The sequence below is a fragment of the Astatotilapia calliptera genome, chromosome 13 (genome assembly GCF_900246225.1).
Source record: "Astatotilapia calliptera chromosome 13, fAstCal1.2, whole genome shotgun sequence".
Classification (NCBI taxonomy): domain Eukaryota; kingdom Metazoa; phylum Chordata; class Actinopteri; order Cichliformes; family Cichlidae; genus Astatotilapia; species Astatotilapia calliptera.
The window spans coordinates 16,795,546-16,822,215 of NC_039314.1; the positions used below are offsets into that span (position 1 = coordinate 16,795,546).

Consider the following 26,670-nt stretch of genomic DNA (forward strand, 5'->3'; position numbering starts at 1 on the left):
GTATCTGCCCCTCATAGCAGCTCCAGCATTTCTTCAGAGATGCTTTGCATATGAAGGCTTTTTAGCAGGATGTCGCATAAAGCAGCCCCAGTACATGAATTCATTTCAACAAGTTGAAAGAAGTTTCAGATCTCACCTTTGTAGGAAATTCTGATGTAGATGATTAGGTATGAGTTTCACACTGAGTGCTAATATTTCAAGGGTTTTTGTGAGGGTCTTGCAAAATATGATGATCTGCTGAATCCTTTCATTTTTATTTATTTATTTATTTATTTATTTTTCATTCAGCTAGTTGTAGTTTGTTTTATGTTGAAACAACAGTGCTTGATGGGATTTAAAATCTATGGACAGAAATGAGATAAGGATGCAAAGGTGGGGAAATCTCGACCAATACTTCCTGGCAAATAACTCAAAGGTTATAATATCGTAATGATTCCCACCAAAATGGACCATCCTGTCCTTGTACACTTCAGATTTCAAGTGCAACACAAGGACAGTAGTATAGGGTGGTTTTGTGTCATGTGCAGGCCCACCACCAGGAAATAAAAGGAGATCCAGGATTCCCACTGCTGTTACAATGTTGGAAACTTAGAAGTTCAGTTGGTGAGAGAAAGCAAACTGGATCGGAAACTGTGCAGCTCTCTACATTAAGGTCTTGAATCTGTTTTTTCCTGAAAGGATTCTGGTCCAGTGTGTGTGGCATTATTTATTTTACATGTATTATGAATCTGTGGTGGCCAGTGCTATTTCTCTTTTTTTCCCTCCCCTGTGCTGGGACAAAAAGACTGGGGGCTTGATGACACCTCAAACATATTCAGAAGGCTGTCTGAGTCAGTCCTGGAGGTGGATCTGGACAATCTGCATGCAGTACTAGAGAGAAGGATATTGTCAAAACTCTTCTTCATCATGGATAATGCCTCCCACACTCATACTTCTTGCTAGCCAGAGGAGCACTCAACCGAAGACTAATAATTATTAAATGCTCCATTGAACATCACAGGATGTGTTTAATTCCTGTGGTCATCCAGTAAAAACATCTCTTCCTGCTACATTTTTTTTTTTTTTGAGACCAACTGTTACAAAATAACTTTCAGAGAAATTAAACTTCTGTAACTATTAAAAGTTACATGGCATTTATGACTCAGTGTAAGAGGGGATGTAGGGACTTTTCCAAGCCAGCTGCAGATGATGATGTTGTTTGGGCTGGTATACATAAATTACTGTATAGAACTAAATTAAAAATAATTATGTTTTACTTTGAGGAAGAAATTCATTAGAGAAGACTCCAACCTATGGCCAGAATGTGCTCCTGTCTAAACCATTGGTCCATGCGCCTTGCTTATGAATTCAAACAACTTTGGCAAAAGCCAATGCTTGAGAGCTGTTTATACACTATAATTGTCATTTGCATTCAAAACCTGGCTGGCACTATTCTCATAACACCCCCAACAGGGGCCCCTTTACAAATATTTCCTCAGGTTTGACAGTGCATTTATTCAGCGGGGAGGCCATGGGGAGCAAATGGATCCATAACCTTGCATCCCATCGTGAAGGTTATCACTTTCTGAGCAGTCTCAGAATGTCTGCCGGTGTGATGACAATTTCACGACCAATTACTCTCTTTCTCACTCGTCGTTGCTTGACAATGTTGCCCTCCCTAAAGTTAAGAATTTCACTCCTGTTAGAGCTGAACTTTGCTACCTTATCCTTATTACGTTAAATCAAACTAAACTGACCCAAAGGTACAGTCTAATAAAATGCCATTGAACAATTCCATGTCTGGATCTGGTAGTGAATGTTTCTGACATAGAGCATTATTGATGACTGCTGGTTTTGTGGTGTATATTTAGAAGGAAATTGCCAGAAAAGGTCCATGCTGATGGATGGGGTGGCAAAATAGTTTCTGGAGCTGGTACGGTCCTCGTGCTCTGAGACTGTCAACCTGCCAGCATGCAGCTGAAACCTCAAGTGATTGCATACAGACTTTATCACACAAGCGCAATACAAGCACCACACATGCTGGTGGAAATTGCATGGTTTGCATCAAACCAGTCTGATGCAGTCTCTATCAGCTAATCCCACAGTTGTTGAGAAAGAAAGCTCACAAATGTATTCCACTTGGCTTTGAAAATTATTTTCAGTATTAATAAAAAAAACTATTTTACTTAATAATGTCACAAATAAAATAAGAAAACTTTCGTGCTTGGCCTCCTCTGAGGGAAGACAATGAACACACAAAAAAGCAACATGTGAGAGCGACATTTAAGAAAGCACCACTTTGCACTTGTAAAGCTCAGCGTAATGATTTTCTCACTGCTGGAGGACTCACTGAAGGATTTCTGAAAGTGAAATGAGGGCCAGATTTTTATTTATTTATTTTATTATTGGCACTCAGCGGGATTGTAGAGTAGCCATACACCTTGTGATCTAAGCAAATTGGCTGTAAAATATAGAGTACTGCTGATGTCCAATTTTAATTGAAGCCCTCATCTCGTTTTTTTTTTCTACATTAATAAATAGAGCATGACACAATACTAAAATTAAAAAAGACAGTCATAGATCATGCCAGAGACAACACAAACACTTTCAATCACATTCTCTGCTCCTGTCAGCCTTCTTTGGGGTTGCTGTAAGGCTGCAAGTCCATTAAATATACAATATAAATTATTTGTATCCGACACAGTCTATTCTGTGCCTGTGTGCCCTCAAATGTGTTCCCATTTAGCAGCCTTTGTTTCTTACCTTACTGCTGAGCATGATAGGTTATACGACTAAATTGGACATGTCACCCTGCCTTATAGATGTTTTCCTGTGTGACCTTAAGTTCATACAGTAGAACACAAAACAAGAAAAATTGCTGTGGTCTATTTATGTTTATGGTTTTCTTGTAATCGATTTTAATTTGCAGAACCTGGAGAAAATCTGGACTACCTTTGAAAAGGCCACCAGTACCTCAACAATCAATGACCAGCATTCCTGTTTTTCTTTCTTTTTCCCCTTTTTGTTTTTTAAGAAAAGGAAAAATGAAAAAGAGAGAAAAAGCTCCATCTAAGACATTTTCAGGAAAATCTTGTGAGTTTTACAGAATGAAGTACTCAGCAAACGCTGACCTGAAGTTATACCAATTCTACATGCACACCTAATTGCTGTCTGTGTTTATTTTGGTAGCCGGTCAGTCTGAGGTCAAGTTTTGGCAAGAACCCACTGAGTAAAGTCTTCTCGGACTACTTTGAAATAGAGTATTAGGCTTTTTTGGCACAGCCATGGTCTTTCATTTCCTGCAAATTCAGGTCAACGATAATTGCTGCTAATATAATCACTGTCCAGTAAGTGATAATCTTGGTGTTCTGGTTATTCAAAGATCCTTATTACACATTTTAAATGGGCCCATGTGAAATTCAAATGACCATTCATCTCTTCGTGAAAGAGACAGTGCACTCGAATAATTCAATTATACCCAATCTAAGGTGATGCTTATAGTAACTATTGTAGCTGTCATGGTAATATCGTCACCAGGTGATCTCATTGAAATTTTAAGGACATAATAGCTAATTGTTTCAAAACCACAGCTCATTCTGATGGTACAATTATTTACTGCCATGTTAAGGTTCGTTTGCTCTGAGTAAAAGGGGGGGAAACAATCAGAGATGGATAAAAGATTTTACAACTTTTTTTCAAGCCGGGAAGCAAACTGGAAGAAAATCTTCTCCCTTAGAAACAAGGCCATGGAAATAACTCTGTAAATACTTTGGAAAGAATTGTTATGTTCTGGCTCTTATATGGTGAAGATGATTGTATCTGCTCGAAACAATGCTTGCTTGCTCAGCAACTATAAGAGACCTGAAAGACCGCTCAACAAAGTTAAAGTGGATGATGACAGTATTTGTTCCTTGGATGAGAAAAAGCCTTTCGTAACATCTGGTCAAGAACACTTTTGAGGTAAGAGTATTATTGTCAAAGCCTGCAATCAAGAGTCATCTTCATGAATGGAAAAACAGAGGGGTCACAACAAGGTGCAAACCATATCAAGAGGTGACGCTTGTACCGCTTGATGCTAAGAGAAAAGTATGGAGACGTAGGGAATTGGCTCCTGATCAAAAGCATTCGGATCATGAGTTGTCAAACATGGTGCAGGCATGAGCTGCTGCCTGTGGAACTGTCACTAGTGTTTATCGATGATATGAGTGCTATTAGATGAACTCTGAAGCATACAGGGCTATACTCTGTGCTCAGCTTCAGCTGCAAAACTGATCGAACAGAAGTTCACAGTGCAAATGAATAAAGGCAACCCAAGAGTTTCTCAATGCAAAGAAATTGGATACAAAAATAGCCACCTAATCTAAGCCCAGTAGATAATGCTTTTTAGTTACTAAAGACAAAATGGATCCAGAGGGACCCTCAAACAAGAAGATGCTAAACATGGCTGAAGTAAAGGCCTGATAGACCATCTCAAGTGAGGAAACGTGGCATATGGTGATGTCCATGGGATCGGGCGGTCATTGACTTGAAGTCTACACTTCAATCACATCTTGATTGTTTAAAATTTAGTGTGGTGTAAGGGGGCAGAATTACAGAAACATATCACTGACTGTGGACAGACAGTCTTGTAACTTGGTGTTTACATGGAAAATTGCTGTTTCTAGTTCAGCATAAGAAAACAACAAAATAAACTGCAGTTTTACCAACTGTGAAACTGAGACACTCACTGTAGAAGTGAATAAAAAAAGGAAACATCTATTTGGTTTTCTCAGTTCTGAAAAATTATTCACTCTGAAGCCCAAGTATTTCTTCTCTAAACTTACAAGGAAGAGACAAAAAACCACATCTGTTTACAAAAGAGTAACAGCCCATTTTGCTTGGCTATAGCTCTTTATTGCACCCATAATTACAATGTCACTGCTACTAAGAGACCGGTTAACATTTTGGGCACAGTAAATTATTTTCAATGGCATTTGTGAAAGGTAAAGGGTGCATATTAATATTGGTAGTTCTTCTTATATAAACAGGAAAAAACTCCCATATTATGTTAATACAACAAGATTGATGAAATTCTGACTCACCTTATTCTGTCCTTGATCTCCATTTCACCTTATTTGGCTCTCAAAAATGTGTGTACGTGCTCTCTGAACTATGCATGAGGTCCAAGTATTCTCCCTGCATATTATTTCATTGGTTTGTTTGCATACACATCATTTATAGATCAGGACCTTGGTTTACTCTGTTTCTCCTCACACACTGTATGCAGAGAGACTTGAAGTAAAAGGGCTAATCGTCTCTGAAAAAACACTGCTTTCCTCAAGTGTCTACTTAGTTTGTGTGCACACCTCACAATTTCTTTTAGTGAAAAAGAAATTAAAATAGGTGGGGGTTCACTGTAGTTTTTTTCTTTCTTTTTTTTCTATAGGAATTGAAAGATGTGACATGCTGCTAGATGGGGAAATTTGTTTCCTTCAACCTTTGTGGACACTCGCTGAACAGTTTGATGTAATCTTGAAGGTAGCAAGTGCTTTAGACGTTCAACTACATGTGCTCTGGACTCTGGAAAACAGCCATCATTGATCATCGCTGTGTTGAGAAAGATAAGATAAACCTCAATAGATTGCATTAGTGTTTTCTACTTAGTCTGTTGAGTTTAATGGCATCTCCTGTAATTTCCAGGACTAAATGGAAAGATCTGTCTCTTTTTATCACTCTGACTTGCCTCTGACTTACTGAGGCTTTCCAAACTTTTTTTTTTTTCCAAGTGGCAGTTTGACTCTGACTCCTTTTCTCACTAGAGAGTGTCTCAATGGCTTTTACTGTCCATTAAAGCACATCAGCTATGACACGTGTTAATAATAAGCAATATCCAAGCTTGATGGCCACCACCACAGGTCCAGGGCTGTCAGACTGAATGTCACATGCTGAATGAAATCATAACATAAAGGTAGCTGCATCAGCACCCAGGGCTTACTGTGCTAATGAATGATCTCATGAGGCTAGGTGTCATATTACTTTGGTTTGATGGGGGGGGGGTGTTTCTTTACTTTTCACTGCGATAAAGTCTATTCCTATAGTACCATTCATTTAGTGCAGGAACTCCCTGACTGCCACTGAAATCTTGCTCATTAGTTCTCAGTTGCACAGAAAACCTGGCAACATTTTAAATATTTAATGAAGGGAACTGTCACAAAATGCTTTCTAACTAATTTTGGCTCATTAATATATTTCAGAGATTATTGAATAAAGATTAATTTACACCTTTTAACAACTTATGTAAAATTGTTTTGTTTTTTCAGTTAGTTTGCAGCGTTTGAAAATTGGGGATTATGTATATAAATGCTGGAATTTTAAACGGTGCATGCAGGACTCTTGAGTTAAAGCTGAAAGTCTGCACGTCAGTTGCACATTATTTGATTATAAATCCACAGCGATGGTGTACAGAGTCAAAACTATAAAAATAGTAGCTTTCAAATGTTTATGGACCTCACTGTACTGCAGAGTGAGAGAGAAAACAGCTTCACATTGGAATTGAATGCTGTGTCTTTATATTACATGGATTCTGTATCTCATTGTACAACTGTATAGTGACAATAAAGGCTTTCTATTCTATTCTTCTATTAACGGACACTCTCTCCCCCTAACAGCCAGACTGACTGAGACACATAATCAAGTATGTGATGGAGCAAAAGGGGTGAGCTGAAGTCCTACCGCTTCATTATTAACAAGGAAAGAGCTTTCTGCAGTTTTTAATTTAATGTTTTTTAACCTGAAAAGTAGGCTGGTGATTTAACGTTGTATTTGTTCACTTGCCAACATGAAGTGGTCCTTTCTAAAACACTAAATAGAGACTTTTATATAAATCGTAAAAAAAAAAGTAAATAGCCATGTCGTATAGATCTACACTATAATGTGTGTTAGAGGTTACACAGAGACAGTTTAAATTGGCAGATTGTGAGGGAAATACTGTAACCAGCTTTCTTCAACACTTACAAAAATATGTCTCATTATCAGTAATCTCGACAATCTGAAAAATGAAAATCTAAAAATGACAAGTTGTTGGTTTACGATGACTAATGTGTTTTTTCCATTTCTTGGTAAGGTGCACTCATCACCTCAAGTATTTTATTTGCAGTGAGAACAGGTGACTAACAAAAACTCTAAAAAGACTAAAGACACTTTCCTTATTTTACTACTTTGATTTCAGGCAGTAGACTACGCTGTCTACTCACCCCTACTAGCAGAGATCCTGTGGGACCATTGGATCGGCGCTCCATTATGGTTCCTCTTGTAACTGTAAAATCGCACATCGGAGTGGTAGTCCTGCTGGCACAGATGTACGGGACTTTTCGGAGTGGCTTTTGTGCTTCTGCATGTCCTCTTTTTATCCCAGCAAAACGGCTGCTTTTTTTTTGACGGGGGGGGGGGGGGGGGGGGTTTGTTTTTTTTTTTTTTTCTTGCTCTGCAAATCTCTAGTTTTCTATGCTTAAGGGGTGTCTGTTTTCTCCTATGGCTTTCCAAGAAACAAGGAAAAACAATTTAAATAAAAATCCCAATGCTAACAATTTTCTCACAGTAGTTTTCTTAAATTCATCCAAGTAGAGTGACAGGATTGACAGATAAAGCTGATGTTAAGCAACTGGTTTGAACACCCTGGCCAGTCTATTACACAGCCGCCTGTGGCCGATTTAGAATCACCAATTAACATGGATGTCTTTGGACAGAGGGAAGAAAACTAGAGTAGCAAGAAAAAACTCAGATACCAAGAGACATGCAAACTCGAAACCCTGTAAAACACCAGTTCCAACCATGGCACTGTTTCTTTTTATGTCGCAAATCTCTCAAACTTAACCACATGAGAGGTATGTTAATTTTGCTTTGTTTTTGGGAAGTACTGTTAAACCATTCCTTTTGTTTTTTAGGAATGAAGACTTGTAGGCTCTTGCTAAAAGCAAAAGTATGGCTCACATGCTGAATATATCACTGTCAAAGCTGTAAAACATTTGAAGAAATGTGCTGTACTTTGATTTTGAAAGTTTATCCGCAAGATGGTTAAAACCAAAATATCATATGTAGTGAATAGTGAATATAATATATTTGGGACCTTATGAATCTGAACTGTTTGACCATAGGACAGTGTCTTTCTTTTTCAATTGGACTCACGGTATATTACCTCATGTGTCTGCTAGGTTCATGTTTATTACATATTTTTTGCAGCCACTTTCTACTCTGTATCCCTCTGCCCCCCCCCCCCCCCCTTTTTTTTACACTTTCTCACACTGCGTTTGTCAGTTCCTCTCGCTCTCTCTCTCACTCCCCTTTTGTCTCTCTCCTCCTTTTGCTTCCCTCTTTTTCTTTTTCTTTTTTCTCGTTTCCTTTGAAGTGCTAAACAATGAGAGGGCTGCACTCCCTGTTAAGCTCATAGAGAAGTCCAGGCTGAAACTGCTTGGCACAGTGCACCACAGCTGAATCTTGTCCTCTGGACCACATGTGGATGAGAAGGGAGGAGGCAGCATCAGAAGTATAGTCAGCATGCGGTGACAATGGCTGCACAGAGCATTGATCCCCCTAGCCGAAACTCAGACTACATCCGCACAGCATAGTTGATGAGCACTCATTTCCAGAGACTGTTTCTTTCTGCCTCTGTTGCTCTGAATGTTGAACCTTGACATTTCTTGACACAATGTATAAGAGACTTTAAGGGTGTAATTATGGAGACCAAAAGATTTGCATGTCAGGACCTTATTGATTATAATGATTGAGATAAAAGATTTAATTAGTCCAGCTTGTCACCGTTGAGCATGAGGAAAATTACTTGTCCTTCCATTGTCTCCGTCTTACCCCTTCTGCCTCTTTTTCTTGTATGCAGCCACAGACACATCCTTGCAGTGATAAATGCTATTCATTACCAAAGGATGGAACGGGAAATGAAGCAAAATTAGTGCTCTGGGAAGCGTTCCATGACTGGGGCATATACCATTGGCTGCTGAGGCATCTGGGACATGTGTTTATCCACTCCCACATGTTTCTTGAAGCAATATCTCACAGTTACTCACATTATGCTGTTCGCACCTCACTCTGCAATCTGATACATCCTCTTTCCTTTCCAATTTCTTCCTTTCTGTCTGTCTGTTTCATTTTTTCATAGACACTATGCCATCTCTGAATTATGTTCTTTTGAGGCCCTTTATGCTTTTAATTTTGTCTTTTCTCAGGAGGAGAGCTATAATTTAATATATAATATATAAAAAACTATCCAGTGGAAGAAATTTCTTCCGAAAAATGTGACACATTGTACACAGGGAACTTATAATTATATCAATTTATATCGTCCCGTATTTCATTATAGTAATATTGTTTTAGTTCACATGTATAATGCCTGTATTACATTTTCTTTTCCTTTGCCTCTAAAGAATATCTGCAGTTGATTTGACAACCATGACAGTTGTAGCAAGTGCATTGTTTGATTCTTAGTGTATCCTGTATTTTCATCTAACAGCTATTTAATCTGTTTGACTACTCTGAGGTGAAGTGTTAAGGTCTTTCCATGCTGACCAGTTTTTTAAAGCTTTTTGCTGTTCATTTTATTCCATTTGGAAGCACAACTAAGTAAGGGAGAGTGGTGTCACAGTACAGGTCACTGACAACGGCTCAAAGGCATTGACTTGAGAATTTATTATTATTTTATTAGGTAATAATTTTCTGTCGTTCTTGTCATGGCATGTGATAAGTAATATTAGTCAGAATGAAGAACATCTAAATTTCACTAAACCTGTTGTCTGCTGGTGCAATATAACACGTCAGTCAGATATGGGGAATAATGTCTTCTACTCGGTCAAGCACAGGTGTTATCCAGCATGTATCCGAGTATTGATTTGGGATGACACTGGTCTTGCATGACATGTCAGTCAGAAATGTACTTCTGTCAGAACAGCTTTAGTCAAAATAGGACTGCTATGGCTCTCTGGGACCCACATCTTTGCGCTTCCATGCACATACATGAAAAGTAAAAAGGCAAGGGCAGCAGCAGGAAGAACTCACAGAAAAGAGCAAACTGACTGACATTGGGTGTGATGTTAATTAAATCATAAACATAATGAATAGCATGAAACTGAATTGTTTGAGGTGGGTTGCAAAGCAGCTTACAAGAGATTTACACTCAAGCGCATTAGCTAAACTATCAAGTAATGGGTTGCAAAATCTAATGCTACCTTTAGTTAGTTATGCAACCAGATGCTTAAGTGACTAGTCATTGACTTGAGGTGTTTGTTTGTTTGTTTGTTTGTTTTTTAACATACCTGTCACGAGCTGAAAGCAGGGACTCAAGCGCAGAGCAGGTTGATGTCTCAGAACACGATTTATTTACACACCCGTGCAATAATATATACAGTGACGGGAAATTCAGGGTTCCAGGGGATTAGGGGAAGGCTCTCTCTCTCTCACGCTCGCTCACGTCCTCACACACGTTCGTACCGCGGGGAGGTCACAGGTCCGGGAAGATAAGCTGGAACAGGGAAAGGGAGACATCACTCACAAATCACGAAGGCATAAAGGTGTAAGACCACGGGAGCTGGAAAGGTAGACTAACGTCAGTAGCGCAATCATCCCGCGATGAGAGGATCTGTGACCCAGCCTCAAATAGAAGACGGATAATCAGCTGATCGCCAACAGCTGTGAGAGCCAAGGGCGGGAGCCAGCTGTGAGCTCCACCCAGGCAGAGAGATAGGGGGAGAAAGAGAGAAAAAACACAAGTGTAGCCTTGTGAGGCCGGCTGGGCAGGCACGGGGACCATGACAGTACCCCCCCCCTCAACGGGAGCCTCCCGGCGACCCACCAGGCTTACCTGGATGCCTGCGATGGAAGTCCCGAAGCATATTCCTGTCCAGAATAGCCGCCCGAGGCACCCAGGAACGTTCCTCTAGCCCGTAGCCCTCCCAATCCACCAGGTACTGAAAACCCCTGCCGCGGTGCCGGGAGTCCATGATGCGGGAGATGTCATAGACCAGCTGACCACCCACAAGCCGGGGGGGCGGCGGGGGCCTGGCAGGAGGACACAGCGGGCTGGAGAGCACCGGCTTGACCTGGGACACATGGAAAACATTGTGAATCCGCATGGTACGAGGCAGCTTGAGGCGAACGGACACAGGGTTGACAATGGAGTCTATGGGAAAGGGGCCAATGAACTGAGGTGACAGCTTCTTAGACTCCGTCCGCAACGGCACAAAACGGGTAGACAGCCATACCTGTTGACCGATGGAGTATTCAGGGGCCGGTGTCCGGTGACGGTCAGCGAGGGCTTTGTTGCACTCCTTAGTGCGGAGTAGAGCGGCCCGAGTAGCACGCCAGGCCCGGCGGCACCTGCGGAGGTGAGCCTGAACAGAGGGGACAGAGTGCGCACCTTCGACAGCTGGGAGCAGGGGTGGTTGGTAGCCCAGGGATGCCTCAAAGGGTGACCTGCCCGTGGCGGCGGAGGCGTGGCTGTTGTGGGCGTACTCGATCCATGGCAGCTGTTCACTCCAGGTCGATTGATTGTGGGAGGCAACACACCGGAGGGCAGCTTCCAACTCCTGGTTAGCCCGTTCGGACTGTCCGTTGCTCTGTGGGTGGAAACCAGAAGAGAGGCTGACCTTGGCCCCCAATGCGGTGCAAAACTCCTTCCATACTCGGGAAGTGAACTGTGGTCCCCTGTCCGAGACAATGTCCTCGGGGATCCCGTGAAGCCTGAACACATGTGAGGCGAGGAGCCGAGCCGTCTCCAGAGCCGTAGGGAGTTTAGGAAGGGCGACAAAGTGTGCGGCCTTAGAGAAACGGTCGATGATAGTTAGTATGGCGGTGTAACCTGCAGAAGGAGGCAGTCCAGTGATGAAGTCCAGCGCGATGTGTGACCATGGTCGAGCCGGCGTAGGGAGAGGTAGAAGATGGCCCGACGGAGGTTGGTTTGACCGCTTGTTCTGGGCGCAGGCGGGGCAGGCGGTCACAAACTCCCTGGCGTCCCTCGCCATGGTGGGCCACCAGAAGTAGCGTCGAAGGAAGGACAGGGTACGGAAGACCCCGGGGTGGCATGAGAAACGGGCAGTGTGAGCCCACTGGAGTACCTGGGAGCGGACCGCCGAGGGGACGAAGAGGCGGCCCGTTGGGCCGGTCCCAGGATCCGGTTCAGTCTCTTGTGCCTCCTGAATGAGGGATTCAATCTCCCAGGAAACGGCTCCAACCACCCAGGCCGCCGGCAGAACTGGTTCGGGTACCGACTCCTCCTCCATGGTGGAAAACTGCCGGGACAGGGCATCCGGTTTCACGTTGCGAGATCCGGGCCTGTAGGTGATGGTGAAATCAAAGCGAGCGAAGAACAATGCCCACCTGGCTTGCCGAGAACTGAGGCGTCTGGCCGAACGGATGTACTCCAGGTTCTTGTGATCCGTCCAAACAATGAATGGGTGAGCAGCCCCCTCCAGCCAATGTCTCCATTCCTCCAAGGCGAGTTTTATGGCCAAGAGTTCCCGATCCCCGACGTTGTAATTGCTTTCTGCGGGTGAGAGACGGCGAGAGAAGAAAGCACATGGGTGAAGCTTACCGTCCTCCTGTTGTGAGAGAACCGCCCAGGAAAGCCACCGCAGGCGCGTGGAACACACACTTCTCCCCCTTCACAAACAGCCGGTTCTCCAAGAGGCGTTGCAGGAACTGTCTCACATGCACCTGATGCTCCGCGAGTGACTTAGAAAAAATGAGAATATCATCCAAGTACACAAAGACACAGCGATTAACAAAGTCACGAAGCACCTCGTTCACCATGGTCTGAAAAACAGCGGGAGCGTTGGTGAGGCCGAAGGGCATAACAAGGTACTCAAAGTGCCCCTGGTGAGTATTGAAGGCCGTCTTCCACTCATCCCCCTCCCGGATGCGAACCAGGTGGTAGGCGTTGCGCAGGTCCAGCTTAGTAAAAACAGTCATGCCCTGGAGCAGCTCAAAAGCAGAGGAAAGCAGCGGCAAAGGATACTTGTTCTTGACAGTGATCAGGTTAAGGCCGCGAAAGTCGATACACGGGCGCAACGAACAGTCCTTCTTGTCCACGAAGAAGAACCCAGCCGCAACCGGGGAGGAGGAGGGACGGATCAAGCCCGTAGCGAGCGACTCAGAGATGTAACGCTCCATAGCGACCCGCTCCGGCTGGGAGAGGCTGTACAGGCGGCTAGACGGCAACGGAGCCCCCGGAAGGAGATCGATAGCGCAGTCATACGGGCGGTGGGGGGGAAGGGACCGCGCCCGATCCTTGCAGAACACGCCACACAAGTCATGATAGACCCGCGGAACCGCTGAAAGATCTGGGGGGTCGGACGGCGAACCAGAGGGCAGAAGCGGAATGGGCGCCGTGGCCGCCCGAAGGCAGGACATGTGACAATTAACACTCCAACCCAGGACGTCACCCTTCTCCCAGTCAATGTGCGGGTTATGGAGCACAAGCCAGGGGTGACCGAGAACCAGCGGAGTGAGTGGAGCCGTGAATGCAAAAAAACAAATCCTCTCCGTGTGATTGCCCGAGAGAGACAACGAAAGGAATTCCGAGACATGAGTGATATCGGGCAGGCGGTGACCAGAGAGCGCGTGCACGCGGAGAGGGCGTGACAAGGGCTCCAAAGCGATGTTCAGCTTGGCGGCGAGCGAGGCGTCAATAAAGTTCTGCTCAGCCCCAGAGTCAATGAGTACTGAAAGCGAGTGAAAAACAGATTGTACTTGAAGTTTGGCCGGTAAGAGAAGTCTGGGGAGAGGGTTTTTACTAGACAGATCGCCCACCAGCACCCTCTCAATCACTGGCGAGCGCGCCCTTTTGCCAGCGTCGGGCACGAGGAGACAGTGACCCTTACGGCCACAATAGACGCACTCACCGGCGGCCAGACGGCGCTGGCGCTCTTCAGGCGTTAGCCGCGAGTGTCCAAGCTGCATGGGCTCCTCCTCATCACCGGCGTCAGAGTCGCGCGGCCCGCGGCCGGCTGGAGAGGCCCCGTGATAATCCAGTGATTCCTGTCCCGTCCGTGTGTGCGCGCTCCGGTGTGCACGTACTCTGTCATCCAGCCGAACGCACAGGGTCATAAGCGCGTCTAGGGAAGAAGGCAGTTCACGAAGCATCAGTTCTTTCTTTATGTCTTCGTTAACATTAGAAAGCAAAGTACTTTTTAAAGCCTCCTCCCCCCACTCTGTCTGTTCAGCTAAGGTGAAGAAGTCAATAGAGAAATCAGCCAAACTCCGCTTGCCTTGTTTGAGCGCGAGCAGGCGCTGGCCGGCTGTGAGCGTGGTGGATTTTCTATCGAAGACGCCTTTGAACTTATCCAAAAAGTCAGAATACGTTATGTCAGGGTTGGCGTGAAGCACAGCTTGAGCCCAAATCAGAGCCCGATCCTGGAGTAGTTGAACTATATATGCAATCTTAGCACCATCGTTAGCAAAAGCTTGCGGTTGCTGACGAAACTGAAGGGCACATTGAGTGAGGAAGCCAGCACATTTATCAATACCTCTGTTAGTTGTTGTCTGATAAACATTAGAGGCATATGAGAATCTTAAAGACACAGTTATTGGTGGTTGTTTCTTCCATATTATCCACAAATGTGTCACATATATTACTTTGACATTCTGGTGGTACTGTATGAGACGACAAATCATGGGATTGCAAGAATTTTATAAAAATGTATGCTACTGAAACAATGAATGTACCAAAAACCAAATTTTTTGCAAGTCCACCCAGTAGTTCTGGACATGGTTCAGTCTGAAGGAAAGTGCTGAAGTGTATCCAATGATCAGCTCTCGAAACATCATTATAACCAGCACAAATTATTACTGTAGGGTTGGCTCTTAAATCAGATTTCTTCTCGGTGTATTCGGGGTTCCAGTGACAGTCTCTTGATTGATTTGGCCGCACCTGTAATCAGTGAAGGTAACAGCAACTGTGGCTTTCTACTACAAATCACAGAATTCTGGGTGCTGGCTATAATTGGCTTTTTCTATCATTCTGTGAGTAACCATGATCTGATTTTATGCTGCACTCTGCATGGGCCTGCCAATGGCAGGGCACAGGGAAAGGAGTTGGTTACCTTGCTGAGAAGTTGAAGGTGTGGAACTTATTCCCTGCAGCTCTACATCTAATAACTGTTCCTGCTGCTGTTTCTTGTTTTATTACTTCTGATAATAAACTGATCAAACTGATCTGGTTGTTTTTGTTTTTTGTTTTGTTTTGTTTTTAAACAGTATAATGCCCTTTTTCTTGTCCATGTAGATATATTTTTGATGAATATAAAAGCATTAAGCATTTACTCAAATCTGCTTTATCAATCAGAATCAGAATACTTTAACCTCCTAAGACCCGAACTCCTCCATGGCATGCATTTTTTATTTCCCTTTGATATTTGGGCTTTTTGGGACCTGATGAGTGTAAAAACAAAGAAGTACCAGATTTATTTATTTATTTATTTTTTACCTGATTTTTGTTTCTGAGAAAAATGTGATGCACATATGAGGATATTTGTTTAAAATTTCAATAGAACAGTGGCAGTATAATGCCCCTGTAAGTGGATATCAATCCCTTGTAAGAGCAAATTTAGAAAATTAGTATTTTGGTCTAGACAACCCAAAATGTGATGTCCACATATGTGGACGCCAGGTCCTAGGAGGTTAATAATCCCTGAAGAAATTATGTGGTTACAGTTGCTTTAAGACTATAAGGATAGTAACAGACCTATAAGAGGACCTATAAGAAATAGCTCTAATATATACAAATTGCAGATATTACAGAGATTAAATATATGTGATTGACATTTTACTCTAAACTGTAAAACTTTGCTATTTGTTGTTTTTCACTGTAGAGGATGTGTAAAGGGGTGTAATTATGGTACTGTGTGCCATCACCTTTTCTACCTTGGACTCAGTTTCAGTGATATATGAACACTTTCTCCATGTACAAGTTTCTAAAGTGTTAGTTGAGGCTTTAGTGCTCTAATGCTTTTTTTGAATGCTTATTTTATATAATATAAACAAGCACCCACACAGTAATTAGTCATTCTCAGCTTATTCGACTAATCATTATTACCACCACTCATGTGCTCAGAAAAGATTAATCGGTCTATGGGGAGTACTTGGTGAGTAGCAACAATGTGTTGTGGATGGATCATCTAAGATGGTCTCTAGTGACGTTTGGTCTGTTTTCAGCATCTCCCTTCTGGCTTATGATTTGTGGTCTGCCCATCAGAAACCTTCAATGTGAACTTTTTCTTGAGTAATTTAACCCTTATCATATTGTTTCCTATTGGTAATGCCTTTACATTAGCCTAACCACAGCTCCATAGCTAGGCAAATTTAAAGTTATTGTGAAAATTAAGATATACACAAAGAACGAAAGCTGTGGGTGCTTTAAAGTTGTAGTGTGTTTTGCTGGTGCTTTGAGTAACTGCTTATTTTGTTGCTTTTCCTCCCTCAAAACTAGGCTGGACAAACTTTAATGAAATTACAAACAAAATTAACTGCATTTCATTTTACTTACACATCATGGTCAATCGAATGTGGTCACTAAAATCTACAAAGAAATAGTAATCTTTATGTCTGTTTCTCTACATTTCAGACATACCGGTAAGCGTACTGATATAAAAAGCTATGAGGGTGCATGGCTCAGTTATTTAAAATTTAACTTTTTTCAAATTTCAATCTCATGAGGCACAGTGCTGTAAAATGCAATTTTAGCACGTTTCATTGACCTTTACATTTACACAACAGCATGAAGTTTCTGTCACAGTGTGTTTTGTCGAAATGGGTTCAGCTTTGGTTCAGAAAATTAGATTTCAATCACATAAAAGAAAAATCACCCAAGAAGCACCCAAAACATAGCCTAGTATGGTACAAGGCTGTTCTCTGTATTTGCACATGACAACCTCAGGTGTTTGCAAGCATGTTACTGTATGCATCACTGAATTCACACAGATTGTCATAGGAAGATTGTATTACACTGAAGTAGGTGCTACCGCTGTTTATTCAGCATTTGCCTACTTGTGATTTATAATACTGCACAGTATTTCTTGCTTTTGGTTTATAGCTCTGAATTTGACGAGATGTGGTGTGATCAAAGAAACAATCATCAGGTATTTCTCTCTAAGACTGAAGTTTTCAGGGTTGTGTTTTTTTGTTTTTTTGTTTTTTTTTTTACTTTATGTTGCATTTATGTTGCCGTGTTTTGTGGCATGTACTACTGTTATTACTGGCTCAAATTAGGCTGCCACAGGCTATTTTGCAGATGTGTCGCTGTACACATTCTCCAAAATTAATGTAGAAATTATATTTTAGGAATTATTTCTCAGCTTGTTCAGTCAGGCCACAAACTCCATTGGTCTTACTGTCTGCAAAACATATGCCACAGCTAAACAGACAAGTAGTCCAAAGACCAGTAGTATCTCCACAGTAAGTTGCTAACTAGCTTGTGAAATCCATTGCTGGAAATACAATAAACAGTTACCCTGTAATCTGCACTTTTTATGTAATTCTAACATGAAATACAAATTACGGAGTGACTTGGTGTCAGCAGAACATTGTTTTTGTTTGCTTGTTTGCTTGTTTTTAATCCCTAAAATTCTGTAAAAACCTAAAAATTATTGGATTATTGGGCTCTACTTTCTATGTTCTACTTAGCTAATCGGTTACACTGTGATTTTGGTCTGCTGACCTAGAGTGGGTCATCTCAGAGACAGACTGAATCCGACAGGATGGACCACTGAGGTTTTTAAAGCATTGCTTTGCTATATTTTATTTATGTCCCTAAGATGATTCACCCTGACATTTGCTGATGCTCTCTGTCTCAAGCAAATCTCCTGCCATCATAAAGCTGCTTGTCTAGGGTGCACTTGGTAAATATTTAAGAGGCTCTCTGTCAGTGTTGACCATTCCCTAGATAATTTGTGTCCAATGCCCCGACTGAGTTGCCTGGACCATAACAATTTTATGGATTATGAAGTTCTATCTTCTCTCTAATGTTTGAAAAGAAGTCAACTACTAAAGGAAATGTTAGAAAAATTATCTTATGAAGTGAGACACATGCATTTATTTACTTGCAAGGAAACAATAGCATACACAGTGAACTTCTTGCTGAGTGCTCGCCGGGGCAATCCAGCGAGTTTTATTTAAACACTTCTTCTAACATTATCCTGGGAACAGATATGTATGTGACACTTACAGAGAAACAGTTAGCTACATGATGTACTAACACATGATTCTAACTGTGCTTTGGGTAACAGATGGTAGAGGAGCCATCTCAAGCCTTGGGAGAAAGACAGAGGAACAGAGAGACGGCGAGAGTGATACATTCCCTCAGCTTACTAATATAAGTTTTGCATAGCTTTAATTTTAGAGAGTGATGCATCTAACCATCTCTTTAAACGTTCTATCCAGGATGGTGGATTTGTGGAGTGGCACAGAAGTGGAATAACTTGCTTTAAGGACCTATTCATAGCCAGCAAACTAGCATCATTTAAACAACTTGCTAACAAATACAGTCTGCCACCATCACACTTTTTCAGATACTTACAAGCCAGGCACTTTATTTGTTCCCAGACTGCAGGCTCAAGCCCTCCACCAAAGCCTACAATATTAGAAACTATCCTACAACTCAGTCCAAACAATAGAGGGCTGATCTCCCTGCTTTACAATAAAATGTTATACTTGAAACATACCTCTTCATCCAAACTCAAGGCACTGTGGGAAGAAGACTTAGACATGACAATCTCTGACAAAACATGGGCCTCCATACTCAAACATGTCAGCTCAACGTCATTATGTGCCTGCTACTGCTTAATTCAGGTCAAAGTGATGCATAGAGCCCATTTCTCAAAATCCAGATTATCTTGTATCTATCCTATTGTGACAGATGCAAAACTGCTGAAGCCTTACTGAAACCGAACATGTACTGGTCTCGTCCCAGTCTCGTTCAGTTCTGGACAGAGGTTTTCCATACCCTGTCCAGGATTCTCAGTGTGATGCTGGCCCCTAACACCCTTCTTGCCCTGTTTGGCATCAGTGGGAATAAGGTGCTTCTACTGGCCTCTAAAAGACAGGTGTTATCATTCTGTTATCATATTATACTTATATTTATATTTCCTTCTTTTTCTTTATTTCACTTTCTTTTCTTTTATATTTCACATTATGGGCGAATTACCCCAAATGTACAGATAATCTGTAATCCCTTTCTTCTCTTTTTCTTTATATGTATAAAGGAAAAACTCTTAATAAAAAGACATTGTTTTTTAAAAAAAATCACCTAAACCACATTTTCTATATAAGTCGGAATCAACTATGTCAGTGGCTTCATCAAAACAAACTGTTATATTCAGCGGCAAAAATATAAAAAATGAAGCTCTACCTGTGTGTTTAGCTTCAGGATTAAGAATTTGTCAGACATGTGATAGGTTAAAGAGTGTGGTTCATTACTGTTACTGTCCTGATAGTAGATTTTTCATTAAAAATCAGTTAGTTTGTAAATGAAAGAAACAGCTGTACAGCTTGATAATTAATATTTGTATCTTAACTGGGCAAGAGGGATATCCTAACAGTCAGATAAAACTGATTTTAGATCATTGTGAATATTCATATTAGTTTATCTGCTTAATAACATCAGCTATATAAAGTACAAATCTAGTTGAGCATATGAAAAACAGAGATTGTTGTCATTAAATATGTTATAAAATGAACTTTCAAACCACATAACAAAATTCAGTTGATATTTGTGTTGTGAAAAACTCTCTACTACTGTAATTGATGCAAGTTCCTTCACTGTCACCTGAAAGTCTTTCACAGGTACCAGATGTATGCGCCTTTTTTACCAAATGCAAATTACAACCCACGTGTTGAGAAATTGAATTTCTCTCTGTGTAGCTCACTTTCTGTTTTTAACGGTCTCCTCCTCTCTCAGTTTCTGCCATGTCTTTGTTGTGTAAATAGGACAATTCTAGTGTTGAATTTAGTTTTCCAGCACTTCAGAAGGTAACAGGCCCAGTAACTTCTGCACACACACACACACACATCAATTTTGCACACAAATTTGCAATCTTCTTACAGAGTAGCAGGTTGTGTGTGTGTGTGTGTGTGTGTGTGTGTGTGTGTGTGTGTGTGTGTGTGTGTGTGTGTGTGTGTGTGTGTGTGTGTGTGTGTGTGTGTGAACTGAAGAACAAGTAAGAAGGAGAAGCAAGATGGGATAAATAAAGAGGCAGTGGTGCAGGAAGTGGAGCATGTACCACCATATAGGTTTAGGTGGTTATGCTCCAAGTAGCATGCTTGGACAGGTAAAGCCAGAGACCTCAGGATCTTATGGTGTCTGGATGACTTTTTGCACCATTTCGGAAACTTGCACATTTAAAAGCTTGCCCTAAATGAGAAAAGCCAGTAAAGGTGCTATGTGTTGTAAGGCCACAGCTGAGCCAAAGCCACTGCCTTCATTCATTTCATTTTATGATTAATCATATTTGCTATTGTTGTCTGTCAAAACAGTCCCTCTTGCTTCATGGGATTTCCATCTAAATAGAGGAGAGGGAAAAAAGTGTGCCTTTGAGACAATCCAATTTAGTGCTCCTCTCCAGCTTTACTGTAACACTAATATAATCTCAATCCTCAAACCCCGAATTCATCTCTCTTACACAACATCCATCAGTAAATAGTTTCCTCTGCCTTGGATCCCTTAGTGGGATGTTAAAAACTGCAGCGTGTTTATGACTGTTGTTTCACTCGTCAATTTAATTTTGGTTCCAGCATGCAGAGCACAAATGGGGATTGAGGGAGGCTGTGCCATCTGACAACCTAGCCTTTTCTCGCTGTGTGTGTATGTGTATTAGCACATTGTAACACTTGCCAGATTGACTTACACTTTTACCGGAGAGTTAATTTTTAACAAGTTCAGAAAACATACAACCCAAGTGGTGCGTGGGTGCATGGCACACAGCAGTTTTGAACCAATTTGCAATGAAATTATCATTTTCTTATTTAGAAGTGAAGGTCACTGAGTGATTGCAGTTATTTTATTCTATTTCTTAGTTCATGGTCATTGTGTGTGAACATTTTATCTTACTGTACATTTAAACCACCATGGTGCACGCATCCATGACAAAGGCCACTGTATGAAATATGAGTGGAGATAGTCAAGTATTGTATAATATATTATATTGGAGATATATTATATATATATAGATATAGTGGAGATAGTCAAGTATTTACCACTATTTAATTCCAATAAAATTGATTCATGTTTTTGGCTGCAATGTGACAAAATGTGTTCAAGGGGGCCAAATACTTTTGCAAGTCACTGTAGTTGCTTATGTATGATGTATGCATATTAGTAGCATACTAGGTCTTCATTTGTCTTGGTCCTAAAAAGCACATGGCTCCATAAACTGCAAAGATATCGTTCTACAACTGCAAAGCATTTTTGAAGAGGTTTCCTTTAATAGCCTCCTTAACTGCTTCTTGCTGATAGCAAAGAAGTTGTTGTTCATGACACAAAACCTCATATGATTTGCTCAGCACTGGCTGACCTGGTGGTACCAGGAAAAATAAGTCTTCTCTCGCAACCCTAATAAGGATAAGCGAAAGAGAATGGATGGATTGAAAAGAGATAGTTATACTTGTGCTTATTTTATTGTTCTACCCCTGAATGGGAACGAAACTGTCCTCCATGTTTTTAAGGTGTAACCTATCATTCAAGAATACACTTTCTTAATTGTAGTAATTGTGTGCTATATTGATTCACCAAGTATAAAGAGGAGGCAGCCTTAGAATAGTAAACCAGTTTGGGTTATAAAGTGTCAATGCCAGCAAATTATTTATGAGCAGCACCTCACATTAAAATGAAAACATTTTCAGTGTTAGAAAGATATAAATAACATTTTATTATAGTTTAGTTTTTCGTTGTTTATTTAGTACTAGAATGAAAAATGCATCTTAAAAATGCCTAGTTTATGGTCCAGTAGTTGTAGAATATGATCATGAATAATATGTCAATGGTAAATAAATCACCAATATGCTATTTATATACACGTTAATATGGTACAACTTAATTTCCCAAATATTGGATGAATATTTAAGTGAATTATTTTTTTTATTTTTTTTTTATTTTTAAACAGTAACTAGTTCATGGGGAACAGATTTACCATAAATGCCAAGTTATATACCAAATGTGGTGGTGTTATATGCTCAGTCCTTATCTGCTCATAAAATGATGAAAAATATTCAGCATGCAAAAACTTTCCTTCACAGTAATATTGAGAAAAATTGGCAAACATGGCCAACATAAAGTCGAGAGAGCTCTTGCCACCTTTTTTTTTTACAGACAACCCTAAGGCCATTGACAATGAAAATAGCTGAGCCAAAACAGTCAATAGGTTTAGAGTCATGTCAGGGTAGGTTGACCCATACAAAGTAGGAGGAGCAGCCGGCAGCAGCACATGTGCTAATGTTTGCACTGCTGCACACTAATACATTAGGAGTGCTAATGAGATAAGCTACAAAATGACTACAGAAAAATGTTAACAAAAACTTGAGCTACTGTGTTACCCAATGTGACACTCATATTGCCTAGCCATATTGGCCAATATATTTGTCTATTATTAGGCTTTTGTCATTCTTGAGTATTGACATTATTATTATTATTATTATTATTATTGTTGTTATTATTATTATTGTCTTAAAGAATCTAACTGTTTAGTCAGTGACCTGATTCATGCAGTAAAGTGATATTATTTATTTAATGGGCTATGTTGAGCTTAAAGTCAGAGTTTTCTGTGAAATGAAAGAACTGTCTTTTTACCCAGCTAAATCATCCCAATGACTTAATGTTGAACACATAACGTGGTCGAGAGTAGTTTATGTTCTGAGTTTTGTTTTAAAATCGTCTGGCAGCATCACGTTTCACTGATTTTTTTTTATTTACAGCATGTTTTAAGCGTAACATACATTCTCTTCTGGGGGAATGCATTTTATATGTACAACTTGGTAAGCTATACCTTGCTAAAACCACTTAATGAAGTGTCACATTGTAACGGGAATGTATCAGTGTGTGGTGTACTGCTGCTAAGTCTCTTTTTCCACTGTTGAAATTTGAGCTACTAGAATCCAGAGCACACACCAAGAATACCTGTTCAATCAATAAGATTAAATTCAATTTGATCTGCTAATAAAATAAAGTGATGTCCATGCCTCTTTTATTGGGCTACGAGACATTTGATGTCTAAATAGATTGAGTTCAAAGTTTCGGAGCTCCAATGTGCAGCTGGACCTGAGTAATAAACAGCACCACTGAGAGCACACTCATCAATAAAATAGCTTGAATTAAAATGTTATTTTTATCAGTCTATGTGATAAATCCCAAAATGGATTTTCTGCAGCATTAATCTTTTATCTTATTTGCAACAGTATGGTGTTTCACTGTTATACAGTGTTATACACTGTTTTGTTTTTTTTTTTTGTTTTTTTTTATGTGAGCATGCTCAGAGCTTGAAGCAGAAAGCCTAGACTGACAGAGAAAGCTGACAGCCACTGTGGTGATACGTGTTATCTCCAACTCGGTTTTTAGGTTTTGTCAATCCATATTGTCTGGAATCTTAACAAAACAAGATCACAAAGATTTAATGGATATGCATTTATAATTTTCTTTTACTCAATATAATTTTCAAGTAATGTTCATTTCAGTGAAGCCCAAGAAATGAATGAAGAAATAGTTTGCTCTTGGTCTGAAACTATTCTGTTGTGCCTTCAGTTTGGGTCCTTGCCGCGTCACCCATATCTGATTTCAAGTGTCAGAAGCATTTATGTGTATCTTATAAATTATGTATTACCTATCTTGTACAGACATGTACTGGACATCCACACTCATGGCAAAAGCGGGCATCAAAATGCGACTGCTGCCATGGTTGGTGTGTTTGCAGGTGGAAATAAAAGGGTTATCTTGCTTCTATGTTGGTGGATGATTGGAATAAAGTCTAGATTTTTAAAAAAGATTCAATTTTTAATTGAATCTGGTTTTTGCCAGAAACTGTTTGCTAGACATTCAATTTCATACAAGAAATCCAATTTATAATTAGCTCTCTGCCTACTGGGCAGAGGTTAGGAGCCTTGTTCAGGGAAAGTTTTAGAGCTGTTGTTGTCTCTTCCGTCCTCTCTGTATTGGCTCAAACTTCTTTATCCTGGCCCCATCTCCCCATCTTAGTCTTACCTCTTGATAGCATCTACGTCCCTTATCTCAGGCATCTTATCTGTAGTGCCAGACACAAGGAATCGAAATCCACAAAACTGAGATAAAGGCAGAACAAGACTCCCAATTTCATAGAGGTGAAGAAATGGAAAATAAGCTGTGCACATGAGTGAGGAACAAAATATTAAGTCTTTTCTGCATTTACAATAGAGCTCAGTACATGCACACTGTGTGTTTAAAATGGGGGGGGGAGAAAAGAAAAAAGTTTTCATCTGTCAGTCATCCTGCTTAACAAAGGTGTAATTTTACAAAGCAGTAAATCTGAATTTTAAAATGAATTTATTGTTTAATCATTTTTATAATGGTTTCTACTCTCCCCTTTATCTATATTCCTTCAAAACATCCTGAATCGTGTATTGATTTCACGGAGTGATAAAAGAACACCGTGACATCTAAAAGATGAGCTCTGACACCAATTAGTGTCCACAGAAACTGCTTACTTTGGCACTTAATTGATCCAAGTTTCCAAACTTGTTAAGTTTTGATGGATAATAAGCACTAGATATGATTCTGTCCAGTTTAAAAGTTGAAAGCGTATGCCAGTCTCTTGAAGAGATCAACTGTTCATTTAGGTGCTAATGGACTCTCTAGAGGTATGATTGCCTCTGGTCATAACAGTAATAAACTCTGGTAGCTGTCAAAAAAGTTCTTTTCCCCTTGGTTGCCAAGATTTACTCTAAAGACGAGACGAAACAAACAGAAGAAAAAAATCAGTAAGGGCGAACATTTTCATTACATGCCTCTGTTGGTTTCTAAAGCTTTTGGGATTGCTGGTAACAGATTGGGTTGTGGTGCTATAGTCCCCATGTGATCCAATTATCAAACCCCTATAGCTTTTCCACCCATCTGAGACATATTTTACTAGTATCTGCTCCCACACAGCTGCAGGGCAACTAAAAGAAAGAATTACAAGTACTACATAAATAACTTTGCAATTGTTTTCATTGCAGGTGCAACCAGTTAATACACTCCTAGCAGAATTGTTCTTATGTGAAGAGACCAGCTCTGCTATTCTAAAAAGGCTTCTCTGAGTGTTCATACTGTAGCATAGTTGTTTGTTTTTTCTTTTTAAAATTTTAATGGGACACCACATTTTTAAGCATACAGCAGGTAAGCGACAGCTGATTTCCTGCTTGAGTAGGTGGAGGTGAAGATCAACTAAAATTAATAAATGTCAATATTACACTGAACCTGCTGGGTGTATCTAAAATGCAGATTTTTGTAATGGAAATATTATTTTGTATAACATTTGATGTTTCAGTGCTGTCTTCATATCATGTCTTCCCAAGCTAGCAAAATATGAATTAATGCAAGTTTACATTCTAAGACATACGGCCTTATATAAGCAAACTGCTGCATTCGACAGGTTGACTTTGTTTTCCTTAGTGTCATCCAGTGTAGGCAGCTAAAAGCCTTTTTTACACCAACAATTATTTCTTGCAATGGAAAGAAGTATTTCTGAGCCGTTTCAGAAAAAAGGCAACAAAATGTTACCTGATTCCAGGTATGTTCAGAACCTCTAACTGTGGATATGTTTTAGTGTATTTACTTATTGGAAATTCATATAAATGTTTAATTTTATCAGACTTTGAGCTTGAATTTACATTCTTAGACTTAGCATATTTCCCACCTTAGTGAAGAGCAAGGAGATGCCCCACTGTGGTATTTTGAACAAAGTAGTGACAGTTATTTTTAAATCCACCCCCTGTGCAGAGTTAAGCCTGTGGATATTCTGTGCCGCACTGATGAGTTAGTTGTCTTGCTCTGAGCTCGACCCCCACGCTTATAATTTGATTAAAATCACATCTGAATGATATACTTAATAAGAACAAAAGAAACAGCAATTACATTTTTTTCAGATAGTTGAGGTGTCAGTATTGGCCTCACTTCATTATTTGTGTATTAGATTTGGCAGTATTATTTATATTCATGCTCTTCTGCTTTCACTTGCTCATAATGTTTCTTTCTTTCTTTCTTTCTTTCTTTTTATATATTTCTTGTTCACTTGCTTTTTGACCCACCTCTTTATTTTATATACACACACACACACACACACACACACACACACACACACACACACACACACACACACACACACACGGGGAGAGAGAGAGAGAGAGAGAGAATGAGAATGTCCTGTTGGCTTTCTCTGACCTCTCAATCTCCCTGTGGCTCCCTCCCTCTTTCTTGTCTGCTGTCTCAGTTGCTCTGACCTCTCAATATCACACAAGCTGTCAGTGCCAAACTATGAATGTCCCTCGACACTTATTTGACTCAGACACCCTTCAGCGTTTCCATTTGCACACAGCCAATTTCAGTTTTTATAGAGGGCTGGGTGGCAGCTAGTGTAAACCCTGCAGTCCAAATAAGCCAGAGTAGAAGTAATAGTAACAAGTGCCCAAAGCTGAATTATGTGAGTTTGCCAGTATGTGCCT

At 40.6% G+C, this 26,670-nt stretch overlaps 1 protein-coding gene and 1 long non-coding RNA gene across 7 annotated transcripts in view; one reads left to right on the forward strand and one right to left on the reverse strand.

Annotated features, from left to right (window-relative positions):
- The window catches only part of LOC113035231 (protocadherin-15-like), a 222,786-nt gene that overhangs the window by 15,192 nt on the left and 180,924 nt on the right, over nt 1-26,670 (forward strand). The gene's annotated exons all lie outside the window — the stretch shown is intronic.
- On the reverse strand, nt 10,318-10,702 carry LOC113035233 (uncharacterized). The gene is made up of 2 exons (XR_003274324.1): nt 10,568-10,702; nt 10,318-10,483 (listed from the first exon to the last, which is right to left on the reverse strand). It is a non-coding gene; the product is annotated as an uncharacterized LOC113035233 (long non-coding RNA).